We start from the raw sequence: 18,086 nt of genomic DNA, 5'->3' as shown, positions 1-18,086 counted from the left end.
TCAGCTAAGCGTCGGACTTTTGATTTCTGCTCAGGTTATGATCTCAGGGTTGTGAGATAAAGCCCCATGTCTGGCTCTGCATTGGGCATGGAGCCTGCTTAAGATTCTCTCTCCCTCTCCTTTTGCCCCATCCCACCAGCTCACGCTTGAGCACGTGCTCTTGTGTGCACTCCCTCTAAAAAAAAAAAAAAAAAAAAATTTGTATTTTGCAACTAAACACTTTACAAAGCAAATTTTTGAGAAAGTGTTTTCAATCTATTGAACTTTATTTTTTAATCCATGCTTAATTTTTAAAATATATTGTGAAACTTAACATAGGCCTGGCCCAGGTGACATGAACCACCAATGATCAAAATGTAAGTCATTATGATTTAATTAATCTAATTTTAATCAACTAAGTTTTCCTTTCTATAAAGTGCTAAGTATTTTAAATTCCTATATATTTGTGGAGCCCTTGGAAATCCCTTAAATTTCATTAGATAATGAGACAGATTTCTGGTAAATAGATAAGAAATTGACAACATCAGAGATATTTACCCTAAGACTCTCTGGTGGAAGACAAATATTTCCACGAATTTGATTTGTCGGAGGCTGGATCCTTGTGACTTTCTCTCTCTCTCTCTCTCTTACCCTCTCCTTCTTCCTCTCCCTTTCCCTCTCTCTCTTTTTCTTCCCAGACCCTCCATTGCTTTTTTCAAGGCACCGGATGAAGCCAAAAATATCAAAGATAAATTAAAACTTGAGGTAAATCTTTTAGTTATATGCCAAATTTGGTTAAGACAAATGGACTCTTCTGAAAGGGACAGACAAATACAAAATAACAAAGAATTGAATTGAAACCAGGCATTCACTTCCTTAGGCCCATTAACTCAGTAGACAAGAGCCGCTATATGCTTAGCACAGAGGGCGGGTTTCTGCCTGTGGTTCTGCATGTTTCTCGTGGACAATGAAAACAGCCTGGGGAGGGACTCTACTGAGATCCCTGTCATCCCCCACACACATTTGGATTTCTTTTTAGTTGTCATTTAAGATTGCCATGCCAAAAGAGAAAGCCAGGAACTGCATATTCCCCGAATCAAACCACCCCCAACAAAAGAGAATGGTGGGACCCTATCTAAAAGAGTACAACAAAGGGAACTGACATACAAAGAAGTGACAAAAATTCCAGCTGAAAACAACCAAGTTGAGCAGGCTCCCCCAAGTCTTCTCTAGTGCAGGCACAGCTCATGCTCACCTTTGCACCAGGCCGTATTTCCAACCCACATTGGGAAGCATGAGCATAGGTAGAGAGACAAAGAAGTCATACCCATTGATGATGGAACAAGGCAGGTTTGGTGACTTGACTTGGGAGCCATAGAAAATACACAGCAGTGACATTTCCCACTTAACAGGAAATTCCTCCTATATGAGAATTCTCCTAAGTCTAACACTGGGAAAAAAATGTAGAAGCATTTGCCAAGAATGAGAAGATCTGAGATTTTATCTTTTTTCTTCACTAAGGTATTTGATTCAGGAATGCCTGAACTGCATTTGGTGTTGGTTTCTGGCTTATGTTTAACCTGTGGGAGTGCGTTCAGCCAGGAATGTCAGCTAATCATGTTTAGCCTGATATAATCTGGCAGCTTCAAATGTTGACACTATTTTGGAGCTATGAACTCCAAAAAGAAAAAAAAAAGATAAAGATTTCATATAAATTTAAGCAATTATTATAATAACTATTTCACTATTATTATTTAAATTAATATTCAATGACATAATAATGGCTTGGCAGGGTGCTTATTAGCTTAATGTAGCAAAATTTTGATATATCCATAATGTCAATTTAATGTATACTTTTGTTTGAAAATTGAATATAGTTGAGACTTGAGCAACAGAGGTTTGAACCATGCGGATCCACTTATACATGAATTTTTTTTCCAATAAATACAGTATAGTACTATAAATGTATTTTTTCCTCCTTAGAATTTTCTAACATTTTCTTTTCTCCAGCTTACTTTATTGTATGAAATACATATAACATACAGAATATGTGTTAATCAATTGTGTTCTCAGTAAGGCTTCTGGTCAAAGGTAGGCTATGAGTAGTTAAGTTTGCAGGGAATCAGAAAGTACATATGGATTTTCTACTGCATGAGGGGTCTGAGCCACTAACCCCCATGTTATGCAAGGGTCAACTGTAATTTAGAATTGGGGCTAAATGATACTTCTTGGTCTTATGGGCATTTCCAAAACTCTCACAAATGGACCTTGAATGCCAACTTTGTGGTTCTAGGATGGCCTGGTTTGTCATTCACTTTTAACCAAGTCACACATTTTTAGCCTGGAAAGTTTCTGCTCTTCAGCAGGGTTTCTGCTGTGAGGGAGAAGAGGTACAAGTGCCTGGCAGGCCATATCCTATCCAGGGTTGCAGGAGTCACAGCCACGTGTCTCTAAGTCTGCTGAGGTAGAAAATATGTGGCTAAGGCACGTCGAAGATGCAAATAGGTATCAAAGAAATTTGGCCTACTATTCATTCATTTACTCATTCATCCATTCCCTTATCCCTTCATTCATGAGATTTTTTTTTAAGATTTTATTTATTTACTCATAAGAAACAGAGAGAGAGAGAGAGATTGAGAGAGGCAGAGACACAGGCAGGGGGAGGAGCAGGCTCCATGCAGGGAGCCTGACATGGGACTCCATCCTGGGACTCCAGGATCATGCCCTCAGCTGAAGGCAGTGCTAAACCACTGAGCCACCTGGGGCTGCCCTCATAAGATGTTTATTGATGTCCACTATATGTCTATCTTTTGCTCAGAGCTGAAGGCACAGTTCTGAAGAGTAAGGGGGAGAAAAAGAAAAACAAAGAAAAGGAGGAAGAGAAGGAGAATAATAGGAACAAGGATAAAAGGACAGCAGACAAATAATATTGAGCATTTATTATATGCCAAGCACTATGCTGAGTGCATTTTCTTTTCTTTTTTTTTTTTTTAAATTTTTTTATTTATTTATGATAGTCACACACAGAGAGAGAGAGAGAGAGGCAGAGACACAGGCAGAGGGAGAAGCAGGCTCCATGCACCGGGAGCCCGACGTGGGATTTGATCCTGGGTCTCCAGGATCGCGCCCTGGGCCAAAGGCAGGCGCCAAACCGCTGCGCCACCCAGGGATCCTGCATTTTCTTTTCTTTTTTTTTTTTCTGAGTGCATTTTCAGCTGACTTCTAGAGGCATTATTTCATTGACTCTTCTCAGCTCTTTAAAGCAAATACTGTTATTTATTCTCATTTTTCAGATGAAGACACTGAAATTCATTCAGGATAAGAAATTAGCCCAGGTAAAATGGCTAGTAAGTGGCTGACTTGTTCTAGAACCCATGTGCTCTGGTTTGAGAGGCAACAGTGTATTGTGGTAAAGAGCATGGTCTCTGGAAACAAAGGCCAGTGTTCAAATTCTGGATCTGCCACTTGCTGGCTGTATGACTTTGGGAAAGTTACCTCTGCCCCATTCTCTTGTAGGATTGTCATGAAGACTGTATGTAACTAACAGACTAACACTTGTACGAACATGCCCTACAACCCTACAAAGTGGTTTTGTTATTCCAGAGCACATGCTTATAAATATCCCTTTCCTGTCCTCATGAAGTTTGGAGTCTAGCAGAGAATCAAGGTAGATGAATAGACCATTCCTTTACAGTGTGTTAAGGGCTCAGACAGGAGAAGTATAGGGTGCTGATAGAACATGCTGGTAGTCTGGAAATCTGGACTTGGAGTTTCAGGAATGCTACTTAGATCAAGTGTGGCAGTGAAGCGCAAAGTCCTTTATTTTATTTTATTTTATTATTTTTTTAATTGGAGTTCAATTTGCCAACATATAGCATAACACCCAGTGCTCATCCCGCCAAGTGCCCCCCCTCAGTGCCCATCACCCAGTCACCCCAACCCCCGGCCCACTTCCCTTTCCACTACCCCTTGTTCGTTTCCCAGAGTTAGGAGTCTCTCATGGTTTGTCACCCTCACTGATATTTTCACTCATTTTCTCTCCTTTCCCTTTCACTATTTTTTATATTCCCCAAATGAATGAGACCATATAATGTTTGTCCTTTTCCGATCGACTTATTTCACTCAGCATAATACCTTCCAGTTCCATCCACATTGAAGCAAATGGTGAGTATTTGTCGTTTCTAATGGCTGAGTAATATTCCATTGTGTACATAGACCACATCTTCTTTATCCATTCATCTTTCGATGGACACTGGGGCTCCTTCCACAGTTTGGCTACTGTGGACATTGCTGCTAGAAACATCGGGGAGCAGGTGTCCTGGCGTTTCACTGCATCAGTATCTTTGAGGTAAATCCCCAGCAGTGCAATTGCTGGGTGGTAGGGCAGGTCTATTTTTAACTCTTTGAGGAACCTCCACACAGTTTTCCAGAGTGGCTGCACCATTTCACATTCCCACCAACAGTGCAAGAGGGTTCCCCTTTCTCCACATCCTCTCCAACATTTGTTGTTTCCTGTGTTGTTAATTTTCAAAGTCCTGAAGGAGGAGGAGGCATGAACCAGCTGAGGATATGGGGGAGTTGGGACCTGTGCTCAGGAAGGCTAATCATTTTATTTTTAAAAAAGATTTTATTTATTAGAGACACAGAAAGAGAGACACAGGCAGAGGGAGAAGCAGGCTCCACGCAGAGAGCCCGACGTGGGACTCAATCCAGGGTCTCCAGGATCACGCTCTGGGCTGGAGGCGGCGCTAAACCACTCAGCCACCAGGGTTGCCCAAAGGCTAATCATTTCAGAGAAATAGAAGTGAAAAACAAAAATTAGGGGGGTAGCCCGGGTGGCTCAGCGGTTTAGCGCCGCCTTCATCCCAGGGCGTGATCCTTGAGACCCTGGATCGAGTCCTGCGTGGAGCCTGCTTCTCCCTCTGCCTATGTCTCTACCTCTCTCTGTGTCTCTCATGAATAAATAAGTAAAATATTTTAAAAAAAGAAAAATTATTTCAGAGAATCATTGCAAATCTTTACTAACATCCTCCCGGCCATTAACGCAGGAAATACCACACTTTGCAAATATAGTGCAAATAATATTTACAAAAATATGCTAATTTTTGAATCTGGAATTAGTCTTTCAAATAGCAAGAATTTTAAAAGTGCTTTGGATAACTGGTAATTGATGTTAAACACTCTAGTATCTGTGGTTTGGAATACACAGAAATGTCAATGTTCTCATTCTTTCCCTGTCGCTTACTCATCCTTTTATAGCCTTCTCTGTCTATGTCCTCTGTGCTCCAGCCCTGCTACTCGCACTCTCCTGGTGACAGTATTCATGTTAAGTTTAAGTGCTTGCTATAAACCTCTTTGTCATCCCAGTGTGTCCAGAAGTCTCAGTGATGCCCCACTGACGAGAAAAGACAGCTCAAGTAGTGGAAAGCAAGAAGAAAGAAGGTAGATTTAGGAAAACATAACTGTGTCGTCTTTTTCTAGCACCTTCTGAGGTTTGTAAGGCTTAGCACTCCTGCCTGCTTGCGGGAGGGAGGCAGTTCTTTGCACTCCTCATTTTCTTGCCATCTATAAAAATGTCTCAATATTCAAAATGTAGTATTCTCATCCACAACAAAATTAATAATATGATTTCAATCAAAGCTATTATGAGCTCTAGCACGATCCTAGATGTGAAAAACTAGGCATGTGAACCCCATGTTTCTTTACCTCTCAGCAAGAGAGGGCCTTGTCCTTAATCACTTAATCCAGGGTTATGCAATCCACACAAAAGCAAAGTGAGAAGGGTATTGCTTTTGTTAGCACTGTCAATGAATTTCCAACTGCTATAAGAAGAAAAACATAGCATCCCCTTCCCCGCAGTGGAGAAAGCACATGCTAAACATCTCCATTATAAAATTTCAATCCCACCAAAGGAATTAAGTTAAAATTTCACTTTTTTTTCAGTTAAAAAAAAAAAAAAGACGTGCTTTTAAAACATCCCTCAAGGAATGAGTATTCCTTACGAATGCTGCCTTTTTGTGAGTTTTATTTTACCAGCTCACAGGTGTTCCCGCTTCACTATTTGTGGCTAAGGCAGCAAGGCCAGAGGTGCAGTGTCATATTCAAGGGGACGCTCCTGCTGCCTGTGAGGTCTTCTAAGTGTGCTGATGGTGGTCCAAATAGTCTTTGTTTCTAACTTTCTGTGATTGCCAAGAAAGAAAGCTTTCTTTGCAAAGTCCAGACAGGATCCCTGTATCTTTTTCTTGACCTTTCTATACTTTTGCTCATTAGAAAACAAACTCATCTGAATCCCCTTTCTTTTAGTGGAAACTAGCAGTGTACTTGTAAGATCACAGTATAAATTTGGGAGCTATATTTACAATCTGCACATGTCCTATTTGACTGATTTTTTTCCATAAGAAAACCTAGAAATGTCTCATAATATAAACACGAAAATGCTCCAGGCCATAATATATCATTGTTTTAACCATATTTTCGTCTGTAAGGCAAATTGTATTCTTGGTGTTTCCATCACGTGAATTCATATAAATACAGGCAGTGAGGATAAATTAACCAGGAGAACAGGGAGGGTATGTAATTGATGATCTTTCCCTGCTCTGAACACTTTTGGAATTGCTGCCTATATACTTCATGAGTGGCATGTCACAGCCAAAACACAGGAGCACTGAGAGCCAGAGATGACCCAAGGCAAAAAGTACTGTGGCAGGATGCGTGTTTGGGGAGCAAATAATCAGTATCATTAAGATATCCATTATTATATTCTACAACACACACTGCTGCACCTTAGAGAGTATGCTGATCCTACATGCAATGGCCCCAGACTTCAATTTTCTGATCATGATGCTTGCTTAGCAGCTTTGCTGTTTCCTCTTGGACTATTGTAATGTCAACATCACTACTTTGTACTATTTTCAAAAGTTTTTTTTTATTTTTATTTATTTATGATAGTCACACACAGAGAGAGAGAGAGACATAGGCAGAGGGAGAAGCAGGCTCCATGCACCAGGAGCCCGACATGGGATTCGATCCCGGGTCTCCAGGATCGCACCCTGGGCCAAAGGCAGGTGCTAAACCATTGCGCCACCCAGGGATCCCTACTTTGTACTATTTTCAGCTTGACTTTCAAGAGTCTTTTTGAATTGAAGTTCATAATCTATTGTAGACTTCTCAGAGAAGGGCTAATGTTCTGAGGATTTGTGGCTTCTATTTTGCTGTTCACAAGCTTTCTTGCTTTTTTTTTTTTCTTTTTTCCTGATTCTCAAAGGTGATCAGGATAGTTGGGGTTTTCAGATAAATGAGGGATTTGCTGTAGGAGGCTACAGTGTTTCAAATGGAAACTTTATGCCTGAGAATAAGCAATTCTGAATGTGAAAATATGTTTCCTATTAAGATACTCTGGCTGTCCATATTTCAGGCATACCAAGGTTAAAATTAATTCTAATTCTTCTTTGACATGAATTTGACCAGAATCAAATGCTCTTACTATGAAAACATATCCCATATATAGCTTTCTTTTCACTTGATGCCAAGTGATTATTAACTTATTTCTCAAATCTTTTACAGATCTCATGTTACAAGAATAAAGCTATGGAAATATACAGCTCTTTATTTTTCAACACATATGAACCTGATTTTAGCTAAAAGCAAAGTACATATTTCAAGCAAATGAACAAAGCATTGAAGCATGCGAACAAAAGACCACTTAAATTATCACGGTTATTCAATCAGTTTGTGATTATGGCAAAACATTTCCAGTATAAAACATTTGTTGAACACATGCTTGGCAGTCTTCCAAAATAGTTTCAAAGAAAAATCAAGAGGGCAGGAACTCAAAGTGCTTTTCACATTTTTAATACTAACTTTCTGCTAAGGCTACAACATAGAAATAATACAGTTATAAACATAACAAGTAATAATTAGCTATTTGTCATTTGGTCTTTTACACTTAATACAAAATTTAAAACTCTTGGTAGAAAAACTCAAATCAAAATCTGCTGTAAAATATTTCTGGGCAACTGGTATATGTACATCTCTGAGATATGCATGTACTATATACCCAAGGTGATTCTTTCATTCAATCTCTGGATGTTACTTTCTAGCCAATTTGGTACTATAGAAACAAAATGAAGAACTAAATCAATTAGTCAGATAATGCTTTTATGACATGAGGTAATTTTCCTCTCTTTTTCTGATTTCAATTATAATATATTCTCATGTAATATATTCTCCTGTAGAAAAATCAAGCAATACAAGTTGTCTTCTATGGATTAAAACTTTGGTAAAATCTGTATCACAAAACAATTTTAACACAAAGCTAATTTTAACCTTAAGGAAGTTAAAAACAGCATGAGGAAAGTAAACACTCCTCCTAATGAGTAATTAATGAATTTTTAGAGGCAGAGACACAGGCAGAGGGAGAAGCAGGCTCCAGGCAGGGTTCCTGACGTGGGACTCGATTCCTGGTCTCAGGGATCACGCCCTGGGCTGAAGGCGGCGCTAAATCGCTGAGCCACCAGGGCTGCCCCAGGATTTATTATTTTAAAGAAGAAATACTATAGTGAATATTCTTATTGCAAATGCTCAAAAAATTCCCCTCTATGTGTTGTAAACCGTTGGACATACCCCAGCAATGATTTTTCTTTTCTCATGGAAAGTGGAATTGACAGACATTGACCATTGTCCGTGATTTTAAGGAACTATTGCATGGATCTGGGTTACCTTTTCCAGAATAGAAAATATATTTTTACTACCAGAAACAGAGCAACTCATGTTTCAAATTTCCTTCTGAAAAGTCCCCCTTTTTTGGTCTATATGGATATAATCTTCCTCTTGTGTAATGCATTATATTGATCTTGGAGAGAATAAAAAAAGATGCATTTCATTTGACATGGTCAGCTGAATAATGATGGCTTTGACTACGTTTGTCTCCTGAGAAAAGACAGTCTTATATTCTAAAGTATTATGTTTGAAGCAGTAATGTTATGGTCAAATAGACCTTTACCTCTCAGAAAGAAAGATTTTCTTGGGGAGTGGGGAAAGAAGCTGAGGTCTCCTTGTCAACAAAAATAATCAAACATTTGGATTACTTGCTTTTACTTGCTTTAAAAATAAAGAGTCAACAAAAATGTGAAGAAAACATTTCTAAGATCATTGAGCGGTTTTGAAAACTAGAATGAAGGCTTTATGCTAAAGGAGTATGTAGACACAATTATGCTGATTTGTTTTAAGAAGCTCCAAAGGGGAAGAAAGAGATTACTCTGAGACTGGTGTACAGAAGCCAAGAATCATTTAGAGCTTCCAAAAGACTGGGACAAAATCAATAGGAAAAGGGATCTTTGTTTTTAATGGAATTTAAAATTCAGACATAAAAGTCAGTAAGTCTCTAGAGCTCCCTGAAGAATTGCCCAATGACTCAGTGAGTGAGAGAGAAAGCTTTGGGGAGGCAGGGGAGAAGAGAGTGAGGAAAGAACATATAATAAATATCTGCCAGTTCCAATGAAAGAGGAAGCCATGAGCAATTCTTTCAAGTAACTGGACTTTATCTTGAGAGACATTCACGAATATTGGTTGGTGGTTTTTAACCTTGGTTGAAACCTTGGTTTGAAGAAACCCTTTTTTCAAGTCAGTTGAGTTTTAACTAATGGTCCATGGAAATCGTTGGCCTTCCGCTTAGTGCAGAGACTTATACAGGAGTGTAATCACATTGACCATCACTTCTGAGCTCATTAGTGAGTGGTAACATTAAAAGGGACCTTGAAAAGTCACCCAGAACTTCCATTTCTGGAAATGGCCAACTAGATTATTAGATCAATCCTCTTGCTGAAAACAATGAAAATGAGGGTAGTTTTCATGATTGAGATGTTATACACAAGGCTTTGGGATTCTAGTAATGTTCTCTCTCTTGATCTTAGGTTTCCTAGGAAATAATTATATCTCTTGGTTTGGGTGATGTTATGTGTTTTCTTACTGTTCTGTATGTAAATTATATGTCACAATAAAAGAGTTTTTTAAATCCGCTAATTCAGCCTTCTACCTTCAGGCAGGTAGATTTTGCACAATGAAGATACATTTTCTTTCTCCATGAATAGAACTATTGTTTCCTTTGCAATCCAAACAACACTTTCTCATATCCCGCTTCCTAGGGGTTTGAGTCATCTTACATGCCACATTGCTACAGGACCCAAGTTGAAAATATTGAAAAGATTTCCAAGAAAATTTTTGGCTAGAGCATTAAAGCTTATGAGGTGTCCAATCAGAATCAATGAGAATAGTCTCCAATATTTTTACTACAACTGTTTTGTTCTAGCAAAGAATTCCTCTTCCTTTAAACTTAAATAATTGGGGACTGGGGAAACTGCCACTGGTTATATCTATGGACTAACTACTGTGAACTGGACCTTGGACAGGACTCCATTTGTAACCTGGCTCTCTTAAACTCACTCTAACAGAGACCATGACGAGTCTTCATATCTCAGTGTCAGCTCAGACTTTGTGTCCAACAATCTTTGAAATTTTTGGCATTCCCCTTTCAGCATGTATAGTTACTTGAGTAAATGGCCATATGTCTTTTTGGGGAAGGGCTGGGAAACATTATTTTGCATACTTGTATTACAAGGTCCTTTCTTCTGGAGACCCAAGCTTTCTTTAGTCAATGAACTATGGGTATGAACCTGGCTCAGGTCTTGAAATTGGGCAAGCGATTGTGACTTCCAATTTGGGTATCTGACCTCAGTCTCTTGATTGATACATCTTTGATCTCTTTTAGTTGTATAGATTAAGACATATCCTGTTTCATTTTGCTAGTACATCCCAAGAGGTGTTGTGTTCTATTAACCACCTCCACAACCCTGTATATGTCACAACCTTGTTGTTTATGATAATGGCACCCACCCTCTTCTGATATTGAAGTACCACAACCCAGTCTCTCTCTCTTTTTTAAAAGATTTTATTTATTTATTTATTCATGAGACAGAGAGAGAGAGAGAGAGGCAGAGACACAGGCAGAGGGAAAAGCAGGCTTCCTGCAAGGCGGCCAATGTGGGACTCGATCCCAGACTCCGGGGGATCATGCCCCGAGCCACTCAACCGCTGAGCCACCCAGGTGTCCCAACCCAAACTCTTATTTCAAGAATCTATCATCCCCTTTGCTATCTGGGAGTGCAGTTCTGTAAAGCACCTTCTGTATCACCCTTCACAGGAAAGATGGCCATGTCTGAGCTTCTTTGTGATGCTCACTCCTTATGGCTTTGATGTGTGGAATGCCCTTTGGGCCCTCCCTGTGGCATAGTCATATATGGTGGGTTTTCAGTCCTTACATAACACATTTTCCCTATAATGGCCATTTCTCCATGCCTTTTGATCCCTCTTCCATAGTCTGCTGTGACAGTTTGGGCATTTCTAGTTCACTTAATGTGGGGGCATTGCTTTCAAGTGCCACCCTAAGGGTATGTTAGCAACATCTCTAAATAAACTCCCTTATCTATCTAACTTGATGTTCTGCTTCTCATCAAGTACCCACAAGACACACAGCCATTCAAATTCTCTTGGTTCCAATGGTCTTTGTTGGTAATACACTGCAGCTTCTTTGGAGTATAATTATTTTCCTCTCTTAGCAGATGTAACACTTCGCAGTAAGGTTATATTGTAATTAACTCTGTTTAGATCACTGGTGTCCAGAGAGGAAAATGGGGTTAGACACAGCAGCGTGTTCTGTTTTGCAGGGCAGAGGTCTCTGTATCCTCTTCAGATTAAAGAGAGTGCACTCGTCTTCAACAGAGAGGAGATGGGCTAAGGATTTAATCTGCTCTGGAACTCTGATAGTTTTCTAATTAGGACCTTGAACTAATCCTCAGTTTTTTTGTGTTCTCCAACTGCTGGAAATGAGAATTTATTTATATGCTGCCAAGGAGCCTTGATGGCTTTCACACTTACCTTTGATTGATGACTAATCACAGTGGTGGGCAGAATAATGTGCCTTCTAAAATGTCCATGTTCTAATTCCTGAAGCCTGTTGAAAAAAGACTTTAGAGATGTTGAGATATCGAGGATTTTGAAATGAGAGATTAGACTGGATTATAGAGGCTGGTACCATGTAATCCCGTGAGTCCTGTAGGAAGGAAGCAGGGAGACAGAGAAGAGAATTGAATTAGGAAAGCAGAGGTTTGAGTGGTATTATATGTATATCAGTTAAAATGTGCAAGTCAAATTAGTGTACAGTGTGAGTTCACTGTGTATATGGAACAGAGATCAGAAAAAACACATTTTTTTTTAAAGCTGTTGACTATGGATACTGAATCTTTGGGTAACTTCATTTTGTTTTTTACATCACTTTCCAGTGATTTCCAAAATTTCTATAATAAACATGCATTTAAAAAAACACTTCTTCTTCTTCTTCAATATTATATGGTAAGCATTTTTACTTATCCTCAATTTTTAAAACATTTTTAATGAAGATATGATGTTACAGTGCATTTCCCTACTAGACAGTAAAATTATATCTGTTTTTTGATATTATAAATAATGATGTGATGAATAAAGTTATATGTAAAGATTTAGCTACATGTCAGATTTTTTTCACAAGAAGTGGAACTGGGTTACTTTGATAATCAGAAAAAAATATTATAGTAAAACATTAATTCATAATCAGGTGAAAAATACCTGCATATTACTAGGTTTTGCCAACAGATTTTCAGAAGTAACCCATATTTCCCTATACCAGACATCTTAGGCCAGGCCTCAGCTTGTCTGTTTCATAAAGGAAGCCAATAGGTGGCTGGTACAGGTGGCTGTCTAAGCCATCTTCCTTTCCCTAAGAGAAGAAAGGTGGTGGGCTGAGAAAATCTTTCTGGCCGGCATGGAATAGAAATATATACAAGGGTTATTTCTAACATAGGTCGATTCCAGGGGAATACTGCTTTTTCCCTTCTGTTATAGGACGTATTCCACTCTCCCTAGAGGGATAGTATGGCACAGTAGATACAGTATCCTTGAAAAAAGAAACCATTGTATAGATGTAACCTCAAAATGGAGCAGCAGCCAATAGGGTAAGTGAGGCTGAGCTGTTCCAGTCAACTGGTTGAGCCTAAAGGGATTGATCCTGGGCATCCCACACCATGGGACTTATCATCCCTACTTCAGCAAACTGGATAAACTACCCATGAGAAGAACTTCTTTCAGACTGTGATTGATGCTGTGCTTTGCACCATTCACACCAGTTTGCTGAAATATGCAGAGAAAATTATTGACTGGGACTAAGAGAATATTACAGTGGAAAATGATGAGCCAAGACATAGAAAAGGTCTAAACTTCTCCCTGGAAATACCTTGATATTTATCTTAAATTTACTTCATCCTCTGTATATGGATACATTTCACATTTGGGAAAACTGTTCAAACAGCAGGCAAATACGAGCTGAGAAAGAAATATTGATATTTCTTTATTTAGAATTTTAAAAATCCCAACGATTCTAAGAAATGATTTAGAAAGATTTCTGATGAGGTTTAAACTTTCTCTCTGCAATAAGGAAGAAAGCTACATAAAAGTATTTTCACTAATGAAGGGTGGAAACAAGATGATTTCTTAAAACCTTTGAAATAAAACAGGAACACATCTCTGCGGAAAAGTATTTTCTGTAAATGTATTTGTGTTTGGATAATTTTCCTTATCCAATAAGCAGTTGTGAAAAATTATATGCAGGCATACCTTGCTTTATTGCACTTCACTTTATAGCACTTTGCAGATACTGCATTTTTTACAAATTGAGGGTTTGTGGCAAACCTGAAAAAGTTTATTGGCGCCATTTTTCCAACAGCATTTGCTTACTCTGTCTCTGCGGGACATTTTGGTAATTCTCAAAATATTTCACACTTTTTCATTATTATTATATTTGTTATAGTGATCTGTGATCAGTGACCTTTTATATTTCTACTGTAATTGTTTTTGGGGTCCCACAAGCCACACCCGCGTAAGATGGTGAACATAATCGATAACCAATGTGTGTATTCTGACTGCTACACTGACCAGCTATTCCCCTTTTCTCTCTCTCTCTCTCTCTCTCTCCTCAGGCCTCCCTATTCCCTGAAACACAACAATATTGAAATTGGGCCAATGAATAACCCTACAGTGGTCTCTAAGTGTTCAAATAAAGGAAGAGTCACATGTCTCTCACTTTATTTTTTTAAAGATTTTATTTATTTATTTACTAATGAGAGACACAGAGAGAGAGAGAGAGAGAGAAAGAGAAAGAGAAAGAGGCAGAGACACAGGCAGAGGGAGAAGCAGGCCCCATGTAGGGAGCCCGTGTGGGACTCTATCCCAGGTCTCCAGGATCACGCCCTGGGCTGAAGGCAGTGCCAAACCGCTGAGCCACCTGGGCTTCCCATGTCTCTCAATTTTAAATAAAAAACTAGGAATGATTAAACTTAGTGAGAAACGCATGTCAAAAGCCAAAATACGCTGAAAGCTAGGCCTCTTGCACCAAACAGCCAAGTTATGAATGCAAAGGGAAAGTTCTTGAAGGAAATTAAATGTGTTACTCCAGTGAACACACAAACAAATGATAAAAATGGGAAACAGCCTTATTGCTGAGATGGAGAAAGTTTTAGTGGTCTAGATTAGAAGATCAAACCAGCCACAACATTCCCTTGAGCCAAAACCTAGTGCAGAGCAAGGACCCAAGGCTCTTTAATTCTGTGAAGCCTGAAGAGAGGTGAGGAAGCTACAGAAAAAAAGTTTGAAGCCTGAAGAGGGTGGTTCATGAGGTTTAAGGAACGAACCATTTCCATAACATTAAAGTGCAAGGTGAAGGACAGCCCAGGTGGCTCAGCGGATTAGCGCTGCCTTCAGCCGGGGTCGTGATCCTGGAGACCTGGGATCGAATCCCACGTCGGGCTCCCGGTGCATGGAGCCTGCTTCTCTCCCTCTGCCTGTGTCTCTGCCTCTCTCTCTCTCTCTCTCTCAAATAAATAAATAAATAAATAAATAAATAAATAAATAAAAATCTTAAAAAAAAAAAGTCAAAGGTGAACCAGCAAGTGCTGATGTAGAAGTTGCATAAGTTACTCAGAAGATCTAGCCAGGATCATTACTGAAGGTGGCTACACCAAACACCAGATTTGCGTTGTAGATGAAACAGCCTTCTATTGGAAGAAGACGCCATCCAGGACTTTCATAGCTGGAGAGGAAAAGCCAATGCCTGACTTCAAAGTTTCAAAAGACAGGGTGACTGACTTGTTAGAAGGTAAGGCAATTGGTGCCTTTAAGTTGAAACCAGTGCTCATTTATCATTCTGAAAATCCTAGGGCCCACAAGAATTATGCTAAATCTATTATGCCTGTGCTCCATAAATGGAACAATAGTCTAGATGATAGCACATCTGTTTATGGCATGGTTTACTAAATATTTTAAGGCCACTGTTGGAACCTGCCACTCACTGACAATGCACGTGGTCACCCAAAACCTCTGATGTCCAACAAGATTATGTTGTCCAACAAGATTAATGTTGTTTTCATGCCTGTGAACACAACATCCATGTTGTCATCCATAGATCAAGGAGTCATTTTGACTTTTGAGTCTTATTATTTAAGAAAACATTTCATAAGGCCATAGCTGCTAAGGATAGTGATTGCTCTGATGGATCTGGGCAAAAACCATGGATGCCTTCTGGAATGGATTCACCATTCTAGATGCCATTAAGAGCATTCATGATTCGTGGGAAGAGGTCAAAAATCAACATTAATGGGAGTTGGAAAAAAGTTGATTCTAGGGGATCCCTGGGTGGCGCAGCGGTTTGGCGCCTGCCTTTGGCCCAGGGCGCGATCCTGGAGACCTGGGATCGAATCCCACGTCGGGCTTCCGGTGCATGGAGCCTGCTTCTCCCTCTGCCTGTGTCTCTGCCTCTTCTCTCTCTCTCTGTGTGACTCTCATAAATAAATTTAAAAAATTTTTTTTAAAAAGTTGATTCTAACCTCCATGAATGACTTTGAGGGGTTCAAGACTTCAGTGAAGGAAGTCACTGCAGGTGTGGTGGAAATAACAAGAGGACTAGAATTAGAAGTGGAGACTGAAGATGTGACTGAACTGCTATAATTTCACGAAACACTTTCATGGATGAAGAGTTGCTTTTTATGGGGATGAGTAAAGAAAATGGTTTCTTGAGATGGAATCTCATACTGATGAAAATGCTATGAAGATTGTTGAAATGACAACAAAGAATCTATAATATTACATAAAAGTAGTTGATGAAGCAGCAACAGGATTGGGAAGATTAACTCCAATTTTACAGTGAGTAAAATGCTATCAAGCAGCATTCATTCTATAGATAAATCATTTGTGAAAGGAAGAATTGATTGATGTGGCAAGCTTCATCATTGTCTTCTTTTAAGAATTTCCCATAGCCACCCAACCTTCATCAACCACCACCCTGATGAATCAGTGGCCATCAACATTAAGGCAAGACCCTCCACCATTAAAAAGATTTTGAAAAAATAAATAAATAAATAAATAAAAAGATTTTGATTTGCTGAAAGCTTAGATGATAGGTAGCATTTTTTAGCAATAAAGTATTTTTAAATTAAGGTGTATACATTGCTTTTTAAAGACATAATGTTATTGCACACTTAACAGGTTATAGCATGGTGTAAATGTAACTTTTATATGCACTGGGAAAACAAAAATTCACTTAACTTGTTTTATTGTAATACTTGCTTTAGTGCAGTGATCTGGAACTAAACCTGCAATATCTCGAAAGTTTGCCTAAAAAATAAGTGTTTTCTTTTTTAGGCAAACTTTTTTTTTCCCTGTAGAACCACCAACACTAAACTTTAGCATTAGACTATGTTATCAATTATAATAACAGCCATGATAGGTCTTGTAAAAAATGGCTTTTCCTTGAGGATAGTGATAGACATGCCAAATCTTTGCAGTTTCTCTCTGCACAGCGAAATTAAGAGACTCTATCATCAATCATGTTAAATTTGTTGAAATGCTTTTTATGTCAAGTGGGTACAGCACTGGCCTATTATAGTTACTATTAGGCTTCTCTCTCTCTCTCTCTCTCTCTCTCTCTTTATTAACCAGATGCTCCCAGAAGAAAGCAGAGTAGCATTTGATGTAAAAGAAATAAGTTTATCAGGTTGGTTGTGATAAACAAACCACATTTTAAAGATACAAAAATTGGTAAGGGTGAAGCTAAAAGTATCTCCAGAAGGAGGAAAATGAGTTACAAATAATGAGCACCAAAAAAGATGGAAAATTATTTCTATTAGTATTCTGTGGAGGAATATTATTTAGTCTTAAAAAGGAAGGAAATTCTAAAGCATGGATGACACTTGAGGACATTATACTAAGTGAAGTAAGCCAGTCATAAAAAGACAAATATGGATTGATTCCACTTATATGAGGAACCTAAAGTTATCATATTCACAAAGAAAGAGAATGGTGGTGCCAGGAGCTGAGTCGCAAGGGAGGATGGGTATTGTTATCTAATGGGTACAGAGTTTCAGTTTTGCAAGATAAAAAAGTTCTAGGGATTGGTTGTATAATAGTGTGAATGTATTTAACATTACAGAACTGTACATTCAGAAATGGTTAAGATGGTGAATTTTAGGTTATGTGTATTTTACCACAATTTAAAAATTTTCAAATAGCCAATGATACTAATTACTAACATTGTAATTTTAGAGAGTACTATAAACTGTTCATTCGTGTTTATTTGCTTTTCAAAAAAATAATGCTGTAAGTTAGGATTTTATTGTCTGTGTTCTTTAGTGGAGAAAACTAAAGAAAAGAAGTCTTAACTGACTTAAAGTCGCAGGGCTAGGTAGTTTCGGAACTGGGACTGGACCACAGAGCACCTGCTTCTAAATCTGTAGGTCTGGTTGCATAACTATGTGTATATTCTACTCATTTATGTGCATGTTATACATATCTATCAGTTACCACAGTGAATCATTCAATTCAATCCAAAGAATATTTATTGATCTCATAATGAACTTTATTTTTATTTTATTTACATATTTTTAAATTGGAGTTCAATTTGCCAACATATAGCATAACACCCAGTGCTCATTCCATCAAGTGCCCCCTTCAGTGCCCGTCACCCAGTCACC

At 38.7% G+C, this 18,086-nt stretch overlaps 1 protein-coding gene across 2 annotated transcripts in view; it reads left to right on the top strand.

The window, feature by feature from the left end:
• The first annotated feature begins 1,388 nt into the window (after nucleotides 1-1,388).
• Nucleotides 1,389-18,086, top strand: part of ARHGAP28 (Rho GTPase activating protein 28) — a 257,348-nt gene continuing 240,650 nt past the window's right edge. Inside the window, exon 1 of one of the 2 annotated variants that reach the window (XM_072828781.1) lies at nucleotides 1,389-1,500. The gene's annotated coding sequence lies outside the window, so the exon portion shown is untranslated. The remainder of the gene's footprint in view (nucleotides 1,501-18,086) is intronic. The other variant, XM_072828774.1, reaches the window with a different exon arrangement.

This window comes from Canis lupus, chromosome 6 (assembly GCF_048164855.1).
Source record: "Canis lupus baileyi chromosome 6, mCanLup2.hap1, whole genome shotgun sequence".
Lineage (NCBI taxonomy): Eukaryota > Metazoa > Chordata > Mammalia > Carnivora > Canidae > Canis > Canis lupus.
This window is presented reverse-complemented; position numbering and strand designations above follow the sequence as displayed.